The following is an 18,492-nucleotide window of genomic DNA, read 5'->3' as shown; positions in this document are numbered from 1 at the left end:
ACCACACCATGACTTTTTTGGTACCTTGTAATTCTTCAGAGATGGCAGAGTACTCAGTCCCTGATACCAAATGCAATGATGTTTCACCCACATTCTGGAGCTAAGTATGTAAAATACTGACGTTGAATAGTGTGGCCAGCAGGACAGGGCAATGATTGCCCCTCTGTCCTCGGCACTGGTGAAGCCACATCTCAAATGCTGTGCTGAGTTTTGGGCCTCCCCACTACAGAAACACACAGACATGCTGGAGTGAGACCAGAGAAGGGTGATGGAGTTGCCAAAGGGTTTGGAGCACAAGTCCTGTGAGGAGGGGCTGAAGAAGCTGTTTAGCCTGGAGAACAGGAGACTCAGGGGTGACCTTGTCACTCTCTTCTGAAAGGAGGTTGTGGGAGTCACCCTCTTTTGCCAGGCAGTCAGAGACAGGACAAGAGGACAGTCTGAAGCTGTGCCAGGGGAGGTTCAGGTTAGGCATCAGCAGGAATTTCTTCACTGAAAGGCTCATTAGGCATTGGAATGGACTGCCCAAGGCAGGCAGTGGTGGAGTCACCATCTCTGATGGTGTTCAAGAAATGACTGGACATGGTACTTGCATTGCTGTGGTCTAGTTGACATGGTGGTGACAGGTCAAAGGTTGGACACAATGATCCTAAAGGTCTTTTCCAATTCAAATGATTCTGTGATTCTGCAAGTAAACTGTTAATCAGCTGAAAAATAACATTTTCATATCAATATTATTAAAACAAGGTGAAACTGAAATTCAAATTAAATAAATAAAAATGCTAGTACATATTAGAAGTAGATAAATTTTTCTTTGAGAAGTATTTTCCCCATTTTCTGAAGTTATTAATAAACCTGATTTTTCTTATTCACTGTGAAAGGACAGTGAAAAATATCTAGGGCTATGCCTCTAAGTCCTTGGTATGAAATCATCACATAGATGTGTCAAGTCATTGGGAAATAAATAGGTAATAACATTTTTGCTAGGTTTGAAGTAATGCTTGACTCTTTCTTTTCCCCATGGAATTAAAAACAATTTCCATCAATACAGGATGCAGACAAACAATTACCCAAATTATGATGTAATGTTACTTTTTCACCTGGTCCTCACTATAACTAAAAACTCTACCTAGTCCTGCCCTGGGAAGAGGGTTTAAGCATATACATGCACACATACACATGAAAGGAGAAAACTTAAGGACAGACTGTCTTGAAAATATGTGAAAATTTACATTTTTAAACTTATCCTTTCCATAGAAATTACCACAAAATCCCAAAGTTTGGACAGTGGACAATGCACTGAATGCAAAAAAAACACTTTTAAGATAAATACACCGAAGAAGGAAGGAGCTTTTCTTCCTCACCACACTTCCCATTGTATGCTATCCAAACAGACTGCTACAACATTGACATCAACAAAGTATTTATAGCATCTTAGTTTCCTTTAGAATTTTCTTTCTCTTCTGTTTCCAAATAACTGATTTGAAATTTGGCAGTTTCATTTAACAGTATTTCTCAACCTCATCATCCAAGTTAGCAAGTGAAATGATTTTTCTAAAGTATAAAACACAAAGTCCCAGTTGCAAGGAGTTCCCTTGATGCTTCTCTTGCCATTTGGTTTTAATTTTAAATGTCCACCCTCAAAGGAATGGGGTGAAGAATGAACATGCCATTGTGTTTCCCTGACCTCCAGTCCAATATCACAGCCTGAAAACTGAGAACCACTTGCTTCACTGTGTTAGTCGCTCCCATCAGAGCCATGATTCCCAGAAGCAAGTTCTGTTCCCAGGTTGGCCGTTTCAGGCACAATAAGTGTGTTATTGCATCAGTCAAGTACAAATCTGAACAAAAAATTAAGCTTGCACTGTATTCCTAGGAAAATCATTCTGCAGTAGTGAATAAAAGTAGGAAAAACTTTGGATGGATCTGTCCTACTGAATGTGATGATTTGCACTCTTCTTCTACAGGTTTCCTATAGAACTTGAGGCATGGCCCATGAGAAAAACAAATCCCAGCCTTCTTTCAATTTTTACTTCAACTATCAGGACTTTCTAACATCCCCAAAAAACCCAACCCACAACAGATTGTCATTTCACCTTATTCATGTATTTATGTTCCAATCAGAAATCAATATATGCGGTGGTGATAGCTATTTTGTTGGTATTTAAGTATGACTTTCTCTTGCAGTAAAGAAGCTATTTCCTCTAGAAAGGATCCTATTCCAGCAAATTCACTGTGCCAGTATGGTGCTTTGCAGCCATTCAGAAAAGTTGCTGAACAATGGGAGAAGGAAGGGAGAAAACTCATGAACAAGAAAATACTGGGAGCCTATTTTAAAAGTACAGTACGATAAAACATAGATTTTCATGGTGAAATACAAAGATTTTAAATCACTCAAAAAACTCTCTAGGATTTTGTTTATATGCAACACATAAAGTTCAAGATTTCTTTTACCAAATGGCAAGATACAAACAGGCATCGTGGTTCACTGCAGGGAGCAGTCTACAGGCTGTACATAATTCTGAACAACAAAATTACACACATGTTTAAATGAAGACTTAATTAGACATAATGTTTTAACTGTCTCCATGAAATACTGTATTTGATTTGCGATTGCATTTTAACATCAGTTATTTCTGACTCTACGTACATTAAAGCCTTATTCATTCATGACTGGTTGCAAACAATAATCTGATAAACATCAGCTTTAACCCCTTGCATGACAGCCTAAGAAAATAAGACCCTGATCTTGACTAAGGTCTTAGTAAGCTATAATAAGACAAAATGATACAAGTTTCTCCTATAATTTCTGTCAGAGGTCATCAATCTGTATTCAACAAAACCATTATTGATATTTGATGCCAATGAGTTCCTAGTTCACTGGCTGAAAAAAACCATATGACACATTAAGCCCATTCTTTTTCTTACGTGAGACCCATAATTAATAGGACCAAATCATTCTCCACAGATAATTAATTCTCATATAATTCCCCAGGGTGACTGACATTTCATGTAAATACTACTTTGGATAGGAGAATGCGAAGAAAAAGGGCTTAACTGCTGAACACGGAGAGCTGCAACAACACACGTTTCCCTATTGTGTCCTTCCCAGTCCCTTTGCAAATGGCTGGAGAAACAGTCTATAATTTGAAAGAGGAAAGGGATTGACAATGCTGAAAGAACCAGAAGGACCAAAAGACAAGATTATGGCAGTTTTGAAAGCATATCATGAAGTGGAATGTCTGTGTAACCCTCCTGTGGTGATAACATCTCAACGCAGTCTTTTGGGTGTTTTTAAGGAAGATGGTTGAGCCAACCCTACACAGTGCAGCAGTGCTATCAAAGCATGCAATCCTGTCCCTCTTCCTCATCTTTGGAGGAAGCTCTTCACTGAGCTGATGCAAGACTGCATCCACCAAACCCACAGACATTTCAAATCTCACCTAAAATCTATATTAATCAGTTAAAACAGCCCAGTGCAGGAGCAAAGGAGCACCAGAGTTTGCCATAGATATGGCCAGTGCGAGGAGAAGGGGACAAAGGATTCCCCTACTGCCAGCCATGACCTGGCTGCAGAGCTCACCTCCTGCAGACCTGTCCAGACTAGAGTCTAACACCCTGACCTCATTTCCCAGCCAAAGAGAAAGAAAAGGAGGGCAAGGAGGACAAAAAGCACTGACATGCTTTCTTGTCCCATCTATCTTCAGAAGAAGATGGCAGCACCTTGCACACCCTCACAAAGCAGGCAGCTGTGCAATCAGGCAGCTGCTTTTTCCACAGGACAGCTTGAAGCTGGAATCCTAAAAACTTCAGGAACATACCCTGTGAGGAAGTTTGTATTGTCTACTCTTGCAGTGGGAGAGAAAGATACTTTGCCTTATCTCCTACTTACCTGGGGACAGACACCTCCCAGATACAGATTCCTTTAACTACAGGACCTGCAGTGAAGCAGCACATAAAAGCTGAGGATCCAAACTCATTTCAGCCTGTTCTAACAGAACAATGCTGACTGGTGGCATCACACAGTTTGTGTGCCTGCATGTCTATCTCTATTTCTTATTACTGTTTAAATCACTTCCAATGACACTTGGACAAAGGACAGAGGTCTCAGGGATGTTAAGTTCCTCTGGCTGTCAAGAAGAGACAGTGTGGGTACTGGCCAAAGGAAGGGCTGGAGTGAGCTGACTGTTTGGGTGAGGCCATGTGAAAACTCAACCTCAACACGAGTGTAAAATCAAGGGTTTGTTTGTTCTACTGATCCCACAGAACCATCATGAGTACAAGACTTGATAGAGGCTGACTATATAACGCTGACTGCAATACCAGTCATCTTTTCAGCTCTGAAAACTAAGTAGTTTAGTTCCCTGCTCATGGAAAAACAGGAAAACAAAGTATAAATGATAGTATTTTGTATCTTTGCAGATATATTCTTTTTTGTCCCATAAGATACATGAAGAAAATGCCTTACAGATAAAATACAAAGGCCTTATCTCAATTGTATTTTTACAGAGATCCTGGGATTCATGCAAAATTGTATCAAAATCTATATGTAAATCACAGTTTTTTTGATATTGCTACCTGCTACTTAACGTGAGGATTTTTGGGGAAAAAGAATGCTGGGTTTAGCACCATACCACTCAATACAGGGCTTTGCAGTTTTAACAAGTTTTACAGCAAGTTTTACTTTCTGCATTTTGGAAACTATTTAAAAATTGAAGTGAAGGCATGGGAATAAAAATATAAAAATACAACAGATCTGTTAGGTCACCAAATCCATCTATGTGGCAGACCAGAACAGTTCTCTGTGACAAATTTACCCAGCTGAGTTTAGCAGTCTTAGGCAATTGGACAACCAGCACTTTCCCTTAGATTATAATTTTTTCAGACCGTATGTTGTGTGCTCCATTTCATTAATTCAACCATATTTTTCCCTCTTCCTTTTAAATAAAGATTGCAGCACTCACATGTCAAGCTGAAGAAGACATTATTCTCACAGTAACATCTAACATCTGTTTTTGGCAGGCACTATGGGCAGTTGGCAGCAGCTCTGCGGTTCCCTCCTTATGTAAATGATCATGTGCTGGTGGCTGTCTAAGATAACATTGCTGCAAGACAAAGGAAGAAAAAGTCCTTTTCCTTTTACTTGATGCTTACTGTTAGCTAGAACGTAAGGACTTTTGCATGTTGAGCAGCCAGCCTCATTTTCACTGTATGTGGGCCAGATCTGGCTTCAGGGGAACAGAAGAGAGCCCTGTGCAAGCAGGAATATTCACTAAAATATTTATCAAAGGGAAATGATTTTTAGGGTATTATTTATGCACAGAGCTATTTACTGTAAAAAAAGGAATGCTAGGGAATGCTGCCTGACACAGAAGCAGCAAAGAAATTAAGATGTGCACCCTCCAGTCCACACAGCAGATGTACAAATGTTTCCAAGACTGGAATACATTTCTAAAAGGTAGGTTCATTGGATGCAAGTGATTGTTCAGACCTTTTGAAAAAGACAGCAAATACAGACTCTCACTTACTGGGGAAAATTGCTGGGCATCACATAGGAAGCATATTATGTTTAAGTCTCCCTCTAATTCTATGCATTGACTGATGTATGCAATAAATCCAGGATAACTGGGGAAATTCTGCTGTGTTGTACAAGAACACAAACCACAGGGTCCTTTCACCTTATCTGTATAGAGCACTGACATACAGTTTGTGAAATCTCAGCATTTTTACCTTTTGCAGAGATATGGTTTCTGAAAATATCACTTCTCTGAGGTGTTCTGGAGATTTTCAAACTGACTCTATTCCCAGATTTTGTGACAATACTGCCCAGCCTTAATTCAACAGAAATACAAATGGTGGATGCAGTGAGAGCATAAGCAGACCTACAGGACTATTGTGCCTGCACAGTGAAGTTGTCAGTGAGGCCTTCAGCTCCAAAACGCAGGTGTTGGCCTGAGAGCAGTTTCATATGAATTAGCCCAAAGTGTTCTGAGATGATACTTCTATGGTCTTGCCTTGCCCTCTGTCTCTCTGCATCCTACCACCTTGTATTTCTGTACCTGTACTGGTGGCTTTTTAAAACTGTGGCAGGCAGCTTCCATGGCCAAACACAGATTCTACAAGAAACATGGGCTGTAAAATCAGAGCAAAGCCCTGTGCTAACATGGTGCCATTTTAGCAGCTCACTTGTCTCAGAGCTACATTGTGCCATGTGGATGCTGCTCATAGGTACTGAGGAGTACACTCTGCAGTTTCAAACTCTGGATAAATACCTTTAATTAGGTCTGCACTGTCAGCTACAAGTGTTTTTCCTCAGCTCTCAGAGTACAGCTTTACCATCACAAAAAGACCTCAAAGCTGTTGGAATCATGGCTGTGGGTTGCTACGTTTAAGTGCTGTCATGCAGTTCGGCCAATTGTTTTAAACAAAATTAAATAACCCCAGTGTTTGGCATCTGAGTGACATAAACATCAGCATGAGAAGCCAGTTGTGATGCTGAGTGACAGTAAGAGCCCCGAAAGAAAGAACTATCCATGAAATTTGAAGTAGCGCATGAAGATCAGTTTAGATTAGAACCTTCCTATGATGCTGCTTTTGGTAAAAAGCAAATAAAGACAATTTGGCAAAGTTCATGCTTCACCATGTTCACACATAGAAATTTTTAGAAAGATAAATTTGATGTAGCTTTAGAGTGGAGGTCTGGGTTCTGTTTTGGCTCAATTCTAATATTCAGGTTAATTTTCAACCCCAAGTATTCTACACAGCAGGAATAGTTTCTTTGGCTAAGTGGTCAAATTTAAGAGATATAGCTGCTGAGTATCCTCTGTTCTCTCAACTTGCACTGGTATAATAAGAATGCTCAGTGACTTGCAGCACTGGGCTCCAACCTTCTGCAACAATTAGTTTGCCACATTAGTAAAATGCTGATAATTTCTCCATTTTCTTCAGGGACATTAGGAAGCTGCTGCTGTGTGTTGGAAAAAGCCTGGACATTTCACTGGCAGCTTCTTCTGCATGTTTACACCCATCTTTCTATCTAAATGCCATCCTAAACTATGCAGAACAATGGGCATGATGTGCATACTGCCATGAGAAAAGAGAAAAGAAGGAGCAGAAGGACAGTAGGAAGCTGAATGGTCTGTGAAAACAAGAATATGATTAACTTACTATTCCAATTGCCTTTCACCAAATGTGTGTAATCAATTCCAGTGAAGCAGGGATGATTAACATTACAAAAGCTCTACTCTGCATTTGTCCAATATTGTCTTTCCAAGAAGTAACCTCACGTGCCTAAAACGCATATACATGGGTTTAGTAACACACACTTGAGGTTGGACTACTTCACCTTTATAAAATTATTTATATTCCAGATTTTAGGTGTCCCTGCCACACTGATTTTATTCTCAGGGAGCAAGTAACTTCTCAGTACTTGCAAAACTATGCCTACAAATTTGACTGAAGATTGCACTTTGCAGTGATTGAAATGACAGTACTAAAAGAATTTTATATATTTTATTGCATTTGAGTTTTATACAGAATGTAAAGCAATAACAATCACAAGTATGCCTCACAGGAAAATAAAACCATACTTGGAAAAGTCACCATGAAAATGACCTCTTGCTCTCCAAGTTAATTCATGTCCTCTGAAAGCACAAAATCCAAAAACTTTAGATTTTTTAGTAAAGAGGTAAATTCCAGGTTGCATTAAAAATGATAACGTAAACATTTGTGGCCTTTATATTCAATTTAACAGGTTCCAAAGTTCTGTGAGATTCTTACCAGAACTAGATTAAAACCCATTAAATCTATAACTTTTATTCATTCATAATTTTAAAACTATGAATTCTCTATTCTGTGGAACTTTGTGCTTCTTCACAAAACAAATTCTCCATTCACTGCTTCAGCAGAAAAATTCCCACCAGCTCTAATTCACATCCAGAAATCGCAAACCAGTTCTGAGCCTCTAAAATAGGAAACGTTCTGAGTAATTTCTCATTAAATGTATTTGCATTTCTATCTTGAACCGGAATACTGGAGAAAAAAGCCTGAGGGACATTTGATCTGTCCTGGCTTGTTCCAAGTGAAGAGAAGATTTATATGAGCCTTTAGCTTGCATATAAAATAGTCTGTGGAAATCAAAGATGTTTAGAAAACATGCTAATTTTCTGAAAAACTGAAATTTAGATGCTCTGAGGATTGACCAGATATAGGTATTTGGTAACAATCTAAAACAATTCCTTTGATATTAATTGAGTTTTTATTTATTATGCCACAAGTAACATCAGAACTTGGCCTAATTTCTGAAGTTGCTTCCAGTACTCATTGCAGAGAGAAAAATCTGTCATTAGAGTTCTGTTAAATGAGTTCAATATCATTACATCACAACCTTAATAGCTTGCGTCTCAATAATTTTCAAGATAAGTGAAAAACACGGGCACAAAAAAGGGACCTGAACTTTCTTATGTAACTCTTCTATTGCCATTTTTTCTATTGTCATAAGGAGCTTCTTTTCCTCGGTGCACTACAAAAGAAACCTCTTTAGACAGCTTTCTGCTGACTTCTTCTTTTATCTGTAAAAGCTTTCAGTAACTAGCTCACATATCTATTTTTTTTCTCCAAGCAAAATAGTCTTCTATAGCCTCAATGAACCTGACAGTGAAAAGCACTAAAGTTGGACTACACAGGGTCATATCACAGCTTACTGAGAAATGTGGGGCCGCCAAAAGGAGATAACTGTAGACAGCACAGGGGGCCAGGATAGCTCCTGCTTCAGTCCTGCCTCAAGGTAGCATCTCATGAGTACCCACTTTCCATTTCAGTAATCCATCTTTGTATAATATACTTATTGTTTATGGCCATCAAGTAAGGCAGGCAGCCCTCATCCCATTACTATTTTAGCTCCAGGGTGAGGCTTATTTTTCTTATCTACAAAGAGGATATTAAGGAGTGGAATACATACACATAGTTCTCCTTAGGTTTATTGTATTCAGCCTACTACCCTGTCAATCATGCCATTTTTGTTTTGTTATCACTTTTCTTAGTTTAGTGCCCTAACCTCAGGCTCTGATCTGATCAGATCTCACAAACTAAATAGGGTCAGGCCAGGTCAGTATTCAGACAGGAAACTTCCAAGAAAACTCAAATGTTTGCAGGAAGAAGTACTTTTCCCCCCATGCTGTATTTTTCAGCCTCAGTCATTACCTGACATTACTCAACCAACACCAGTGAATGATTTTCAGTGTTGACAGACTTCATGTCTGAAGTGAAACTCATCTTGAGCACACTCTAAAACAACAACATTTATTTCAGTGGGATCTTTCATTTTTCAGCTGCTCTACGAGTCTGTGGTTGCCTTCACTGCCTGTCTGCATATCTTTCTGTCAATACTGTATTTTCCCCTCCATTGATAATGGTCACTGAGAGTTCCTAGCTCAGAATTCCTTCTTCTCTAGCTCTACCACAACTCATAATGCCACAGGATCAGGTTCCTATTACTGACAACTGCCTCCCTCACAGGATACTGACATTTCACTATATTGAAGAAACTTGTGCAACTCACTGTGTTCCCCACAATGCAGTGGACAAGTCAGTTGGCATTTTGGTGATTTTTCTGAAACTTAAAGCCATTGTTGATAATATGGAAAACATATACCAACTTTATTCACAAAAGGTATTACTGTCTTCTACATGAAAGTGATGGGAATATTGAACAAAATATGTTTAAATATATTTAAATAAGAATCATAGAACCTGTGCTTCTGGTACCATGACTTTATGCTAGTTATAGACATTATTCTCAGCTTCTCTTTTCAGAGGATAAATAGGTGAAATGCTGTTTCTGCTATATTTATAGGGCAGGAGGCAACATGATCTCATAACCATGATGGTAAAATGAGAATTGGGATATTTAGGTAATATCATCAGTGTTATCTTGAACAAATCACCATTTCAGACTGTGACTTCCGTACTTCAAAGCTTTAGTTACTCAAAAATAGATAGTCATAAAGTTGGGGAAACAAACAGACTCAGGGGCACATCAGCCTCAGTCAACATCCTCACAACCTTCCTTTGGTTACATTTAGACCACCACAAGAAAAGTCAGGTAATCATCTGCCCACAGTTTTTATGTCACTCAGTGCCCCATCTATAAAATGGGGCTAAATACACTAGACAAATACACGCTGGAAAATTCTTTGCATACCTTAAATAAACAATTCTGTGTTAAGGCATACTACGTCCCTCACAGATAGATGTGATGTGTCCATGAGCTTATTAGCATCTTACTCTTTGGAAAGCATCACTGGCTAAAAGTAAGAGAATGGAGCCAAATACAGAGCAAAGTGCTTCTTAAGTAGGTCTCAACTCAAATCACAGGGGTTAAACAATTTGCAATGGATCGCAAATAATTTTTAGGAAAGAAAAGAGACTGCATTAATTGCATTTAAAGTTTATTCTTTGTTTGATTTAGATTCTTTCTTTTCAGTAAACAGTACAACCATGACATTAAAATGTTACATCGATGTAGACATTTATGGAGTTATAAACAATGAATTGTGAACCTGTCATTTGAAAACAAAGAAGAAAAATGGACCATGTATAAAAAAGCTTTGCAAAATGTTTGCATTGACACTATGCACCGTGTGCCTTAAAGAAGCTGCCTGTGATTTGTTTTCTTATTTCACATTTTCTCAGTATATAAATTCTGCTAGAGAGCTTATTGCTTGTTTACATCAAACTTTTGACCCAGTAATGAAACTTCACACAATGCCACAAACTGAAATAGTATTGAAAGGCATTAAAAGAATGGGTCCACTGGGTTTTCTATTTATTTTAAACAGTTCTCTATGTCAACATCCATCTAAAGTTACCTGTCTTTATCCATTAATAACCACTGACTGTTAAAATGCATCCCAGATTCTGTTGGCTTCCACAGTACAAACATGCTGCCTCCTTTGTCAAGAACCACTTTTAGATAAGGGCATGTGGCAGATTACTGTTTCTACTGTTCCTTCCTCGCCATTATGAATCTCAGCATGCTGTCCTCATGCTTTACAGAATTTCACAAGATCCTCTGTGTGATGCAAAATTTTCACTTTACATGGACTAAAGTACCCCACGACAATTCCCAAGGGACAAACCCTCATCAACTGACAACACTTAAATGTGAGATACAGAATGGAGAAAACTAATACAGCTCCCATCTTATTTTCACAGCTGGACTCTTATGAATTTTTGACCCCAGCATGTTAGACATTAACAGGACTGATTTTTGATTCAGCATTTAAGCTTCACTTTGACTTTTTATTCCCACTGCCAGATGATTACTATCTCTGATCCCACTATGAAAGTTTACCAGTCACAAATCCCTATAATGTGTAACCTTTATACTGCCTTGATTTACGTTAATCTGATCTACCAACAAATGGACACATCTGTTTCATTCTGACAAAGTTGATTTATGTTGACATGTTGACTTTTGTACTTTCCAATGCTGCATTCCCTTTATTAGGTTTCTGGCATTGTGTCAGCTAGACAGGGCTGGCTTTCCTGCATTTTTCTTATCCAGCTGGGAGATATTTCAGCTCTTGTAAAAATTAGGATGCTGAACTCCTAAAATGAATGCATTTGTTACTTGTGTGGACAATTAAAGAAGATTCTTTTTCACTTCCTAAGATTTCTATCCTTTGATTTCCTTCCACTTTGGTTGATGTAAATCATTAACAATGCAGCTAAAATTATGTAAATTACAGTGGTGGAAAGGCAGAAATTTAGATGTAATTGATGCCTAATTATTTTAAAACATTTAGAACAAACTTTGGTACCAAGAGATACCAGCGTGCAAAAAATATCTCTGCATTGCATTTGCCAGGCCAGGACTCCCATCTTCAGACAGAAAGCCACGCTTTGTGTCCTGTTTCCAGCCCTTCAGCAAAAAGAAACATCTTAACCCAGACTCTCACTGAGGAGATCATACTCTGATAATAATCCCAGCTCAGTAGAGAAGGTCCATAACAGAACAGCAGAAGTCTGTACTTGGATATCAGCAATTCAGGTTCAGTACTGTGTGTTGAGGCCACCCACAGTGGAAAAGGATGGGCCAGAAATACCACAGAGATATATGCATTTTCACATAAAACTAGGTAAAGAACAGCTAAGAATAGTGAGACAAGCACTTCAGGAAAGCTGTTAAGTGAAATGCCTTTTTCCACAGTTTAGTGATAGAGAGAATTACAGAGGAACTCAGGTGTCAGCACACTGACGGCATCAAAAGAAGTATTTCCATTCTTAAGAACTTCTAAGAACTATACATGGAAAAGGCACTATATGTTTTTCAGGTACCAGACCAGGTTTCAAAGGAGATTTTGTAACACCACAGAAAGAGATAACAGAATCATAGAATAGTTTGGGGTGGAAAAGACCTTGAAGATCATCGAGTCCAACCGTTAACCCAGCATTGCCAAGCATCACTAAGCCATGTCCCTCAGCACCACATCTACACGTATTTTAAATATGTCCAGGGATGGTGACTCCACTGCTTCCCAGGGCAATCTGTTCCAGTGCTTGACAACTCTTTCCATGAAGAAATTTTTCCTAACATCCAATCTAAACCTCCCTTGGCCCAGCTTGAGACCATTTCCTCTCATCCCCCCACCTGGCTACACCCTCCTTTCAGGTAGTTGCAGAGAGTGAAAAGGTCTCCCCTGAGCCTCCTTTTCTCCAGACTAAACAGCCCCAGCTCCCTCAGTCGCGCCTCATAAGACTCGTGTCCCAGACCCTCCACCACCTCTGTTGCCCTTTTCTGAACCCTCTCCACCTCAATGTCTTTCTTGCAATGAGAGGCCCAAAAATAAACATTCGTGAGGTGTGGTGTCACCAATGCCAAGTACAGACACATGGCCAATCACTTTCCTGGTCCTGATGGACCACACTATTGCTGATCCAAGTCAGGATGCCATTGGCCTTCTTGGCCACCTGGACACACTGGTCTGTGTTCAGCTGGCTGTTGACGAGCATTCCCAGGCAGCTTTCCAAACACTGACCCCAGCCTTCAGTGTTGCATGGGGTTGTGACCCAAGGGCAGGACCCAGCACTGAGCCTTGTTGAACCTCTACAGCCCATCTATCCAGCCTCTCCAGGGTGCTCCAGCAGATCAACACTCCCACACAACTTGGTGTTGTCTCCATCCAAACTGACTGAGGGGGCACTTGATTACCTCACCCAGGTTGTTGATGAAAATATTAAACAGGACCTACCCCTATTCTGAGCCTTGGGGAACCTCACTTGTGACCAGCTGCCAATTGGATGTAATTCCATTCACCACCTCTCTGGGTCTGGCCATCCAGTCAGTTTTTCACCCAGCAAAGAGTGTGCTTGTCCAACCATGAGCAGTCAGTTTCTCCAGAAGAATGCTATGAGGAATGGCGTCCAAGGCTTTACTGGTGTCTAAACCAACAACATCCACAGTCTTTTCCCCATCCACTAAGCAGGTTACCTTGCCAGAGAAGGAGATCAAGTTAGTCAGGCAGGACCTGCCTTTCCTAAACCCATGCTGGCTGATCCCCTAGTTGCCCTGCACATGCTATGTGATGATACTCAGGATGATCTGATCTTTTCCAGCACTGAGGTCAGACTAGTTCCCTGGCTCCTCCTTCCCACCCTTCCTGTAGGCTAATTTCCAGTCAACTGTGACCCCCTTGGTTAGCTGGGACTGCTGAGAAATGATGGAGAGTGGCTTTGTCAGCATTTCCACCATCTCCCTCAGTACCCTTGGGTGGATCCTGCCTGGCTGCACAGATTTATCTGTGTCTAAGTGGTGCAGTAGGTCCCTGACCATTCTGCCTTGGAATATGGGGGCTTCTTTCTTCTCCCCATCACTGCTTTCCAGCGCAGGGGGGTGGGTGCATGGAGAACAGCTGGCCTTACTATTAAAGACTAAGGCGAAGAAGGCAGTAAGTACCTCAATCTTTTTCTCATCCTTTGTGGCAATGTTCCATCCCACATCCAACAAAGGACAGAGACTCTCCTTAGTCTTCCTTTTGTTGACAATGTATTTATAGAAATTACTTTTTATTGTCTTTCATGGCAGTAGTCAAAATAAGTTCTAGCTGATTTTGGCCATCACCAAGGGCCAAAGACTGATCTCCAGAGACTGATCTCCAAAGCCTCGCCTGATGTATGGGAATCCAGCCCACAGGACCAGATTAGAGCCAAAGTAACTTCTCTGAATCTCATTTTGTGTGAACATTGGATCCTTAGATCCATCCACTTTGCTCTTTAATCCCAATCCCATTATGTACCACTTGTTCCTGACACAGGCAGAGGTTAAGTGTATCACTTTGCTTTAGGGACATTGAAAATGTGGATTTTGGTTCAGTGATCAAATCAAGAATTGTAATAAAATAAATTTTTGGCTTGGATCAAATTGACATGAAGCAATTTATTTTTAGGTTATGCAACCATTTTTAATCTGCCAGCATAAGAATAATAGACTATGAAGATGGAATAGAGGGTGGGCGAAATGGGGAAAATAGTTTTGCATCCCCTTTTCTTTTCTTTGTTTTCTTAGGACTTACTAAAAAACTCTATTATTTGCACTGCAGTTTCTCTCATTTTCTCTCCATATTCAGGGACTTCTAAATTTTTCCTTTGAAATCTGGAGAATGAAGCAGCTTGGGGAAGAACACACGACAGAAGATTCAAAATTCCTGTACTGGGGTTGCTCAGCTGTACCCTGTGACTTCACAGACATTTCTCATTAGAAACTGTGGAAAAGAGACCAAAGCAGGAAAGTGCTTGGGGGATGCAAGGACAAGTGGCTGTGATCCTGAGGCCAAGTGTGCCATCTAGTGTTGGATGGTGTTTGTCAAAGGAAAAGCATCTGCTCACCTCCACAAGATTCTCAATACCCTCAACATATCTGTCATCACTCACTGGACAGGCTACTGATATTAAATGTAAGGGTCAACAATAATAATGACAACTTGTCACCCTTGTGGCGTTTGGGCAGTACGTGTGTGAATAATTTGGGAACACCTTTTATTTGAAAGCTGCTGATCAATATCTGGTGAGCACATCCAAAAAGTAATGAGACTTTTGCTGAAACAGAGCTGCATAAATTACAATAAAACACCTTGAATATACTGGGGCCTTTCTGATGATCACTTATTTCAGGAAACTGTGGGAACGAATAGTCCAGTGTGATGTGGAACAGATTGTAACAACATACTTTTCCTGAAGCTCCAGTAAGGAGGACAATGACCCAATTACCACCCCCACATGATGGAAAAATGGGTAAAGAAAGTTGAAGACATGCAGGCTGCCATTTTTTGTTCTTCTGTTTTTTTCACCTACTCCATATTCAGTTATGAGGTATGAGCAGCAAGACAGATATCAGTCTAATCCACTGCATTACTGTCATTCCAGCAGTTCTCCTAGTACAAACACTCTGCTAGCACTGAGGAGAGCAGACTTCTAACATACATTACCACAGAGTTCTAAAAGTTCTCATGACACAATAAAGACAAGTGTGAACACCTGAAATCTGGTGCATTCCCATGAATACCAAAGTGTAAATTCTTTGGGGGAAGGTGCCCTTGTTTCTTCAGTTGTTCCGTTTCAGGCCCCTCAAGCAGAAATGCCAGGAAACATTGGGGATGAGCTGGATCGGAAGCAAAAAGTTGTATTTCAGTCAGAGAGATGAAGAAAAGACTGTCTGTGAAAGTTTATGGAAACACTCATTTTAAACATCTCTCATCTTCTTAAATGTACTGCTAGAATTAAGGTTGATGTGAATGCAGGCACTACAGTTCTGGGCAAAGTAAGGGGAGAAAAAGGAGAGTAATTCAGAGTCATTGAGTCACATTTCCCCTGTTTGTCTACTAATAAACCAGCACTGCTATTAACTGCAAAGGGGCTTTATGATACACCTTATCTTGTGTAACAAACCGATGCCAAAAAAGCGCTCCCTTGCCCTCCTGTGGTGCTATGCTCCTACTGCTTTCCTCATGTTGGGTCCAGTGATCCTGTAGCATCAGATTTTGCCAAGTCAGTGAGTTGACCTAGCTGAAAACTAACTGAGGGTAAAAAAAGTTTTCTTTCAGGTAGCCGCCAAAAGTTATGTCCTGCAGCAGATACCGGGGCAGAAAAAGCAACCTGATCCTTCAAGGAAAATCACCCCTTATAGCATCAGCCCACAGTTTGACTGGCTTAAGAACAAATGAAACCATGAACCATGCCCAAGACAGTAGTACTGCAGACTGAATCAATACTAAAATTAAAGTTATTTATAATACAGACAGTGATATTTTTAAAAGTTTTAAAGGCACCTTTTGAAGACAAAAAGTTTGCTTCTTTTCATTAAGATCAAACCAAAAGTCATGTTTTTCTTCTCAGCAGTTTTTGATTTCATTATGTCTAAAGGTTTCCTTGATTGTAAAAATGCACAGAATATTATAAAGATGGGCAACTAGAAGATTTCTTCAGAGAAAGCCATTAGATGGTTTCTTCAATTCAATGTTGTTCATCATCATTCAAGACTTTGAAGCTGAAAGCAAGCAGAAACACTGGGAGACACTATGTTTGTAGCAATCTTCCTGGATTTAAAGAAAACATGCCTACAGCTAGGAGAGCACCCACATTAGCAACAGCTCTAATTCTTCTTCAGGAGTAGGCTGGAAGCCCAAATCACTCACTGAGTAGGCTGGAAGTTCCTGTGTATCCTTTTCCCAGTTTGGAATTACTACTTGTGGGGAGTCTGCGTGCCAAGGTCAAGTGGGTAATGCACAGCAATTTACAATGTTCCTCCCAGCAACTATTTTTGAAGCGTCTTACAGCAGGACAACTCTTGAGAGCAGCACATCTCCTGGAGGAAGCACTATTTCAGACTTTGATGTGCAGCAAAGATATAGGAGAAATATCATTTCCTTTCTCCATTTCAGCACCAATGATCACAGTAGTAATTCAAAGACCAAACCGAGGACTCATTTGCACTGAATATTAATGCAGGTGTAATAGATTAAAAAACTGGCAGGAGCAGTTTTCAGAACAATGCATCTGTCAGCCACGATCTTTGAAACAAATCCAAGTCTAACAGAGCAGCTTCTTACCCTTTCTTGCAAAAGGGATTCAATATGATCGGCTACATCTTCTCAAAAGAAAACATTTGGACTCTTTGCTTTTACAGACTTTGATCCAACGTCAGAATGGCACTGATTTCAGTGGAGGCCAGAACTTAAATAAAGCTGGGGCATTTAGCTGTCTTTGAAGCTAGGTGTTCATTTTTGTCACAGGACTTACTTGACAGCCTGAAGACGAAAGCCTCTTTTCATGCCAAAAATAGAATAAATGCACCATTTTAGAAAACTGCTCACACAGCCCTGCCAGCTTGCCTTGACATTTTGGTGCAGGAATCACCTCGAACTTCACAGAGGAGCTATTTCCCAGGAAGTTTATCTCATCATCTCTGCCAAAAAGCCTAGTGCAGGTGCTTAAATTATAGGAGTAGTGGGAAGCCACTTCAGATCCAAGTTTCTGCTGGACAGAAAACAGGAAAGTTTTCACAGCCATTTGTTAAATATCACCAGTCACTACTGGTTTATATCCAGATCCTTCACAGGTGAAACTCCACAGAAGTAAATGGAGTTCTGCAAGCAGGACACTTGACCTGAGGGCTGATTTCATCAGTGAGTATAAAGTAGTCTGGTACTGGCAGTCATTCAATCTACCTGCAAAAAACAGCTTTTAACCCAAAGAGACTAAGGAACTAAACGTGCTTACACCTTCAATTTTCATGTGAAGGTACACTTCAAACACTACAATAATAAAATGTGCAATTTTCATAATAAAATAGTGAGAATTAAATGGCCACTCTTATGCATGGATCCTTTAAGAGGACCCTTCTAGCAAAACAAGACACCTTTTCCTGTCAATATCCTGAAGTACCCTTTCTCCCTCCTGTTATACTTTGGTGAAAGAATACTTCATGTCATCTCCATTACTTTCATGCTTAATGGCATTGCAATGAAAGAAATGACACCTTAAAGAATTAGGACCCAGACTAGCATCCCTTGGAGGCTGAGTTTCAGATCATTATTTCTGCTGACACTGTGCAGCTGTTGCAGAGAGGTTTTTTCTCTTTTTTTTTTTTTTTTTCCTAGGAGCAACTTCGGGTGTTTTGTTTTGTTTTGGGTTTTTTTCTTTTTTTTCTCCACAGAAATCTTTAGCGGGAAGAGGAAGGCATGGCTTGTTGGATCAGTGATGTTACACCAGCTGACAGGTGGGTTTCAGGGAACTCTCTGGGGCCATGGCCTCTTTAGTGGTTTTACCACTCTAAACTCAATTACAGTGGAGTTTCACGCTCCACAGCAAACTCCAGTCCTTTTTTGATAAAAACTCTACAAAGTAAATAAGTCATGATGATGATATGGGTCTACCATTTAATATTCATTGAAGTACATATGTTTGAAAATTGGAAGCAGAGTTTAATCCATTTTCATA

The sequence above is a fragment of the Catharus ustulatus genome, chromosome 3 (assembly GCF_009819885.2).
Source record: "Catharus ustulatus isolate bCatUst1 chromosome 3, bCatUst1.pri.v2, whole genome shotgun sequence".
Lineage (NCBI taxonomy): Eukaryota > Metazoa > Chordata > Aves > Passeriformes > Turdidae > Catharus > Catharus ustulatus.
Note: the sequence above shows the minus strand (reverse complement) of the source record.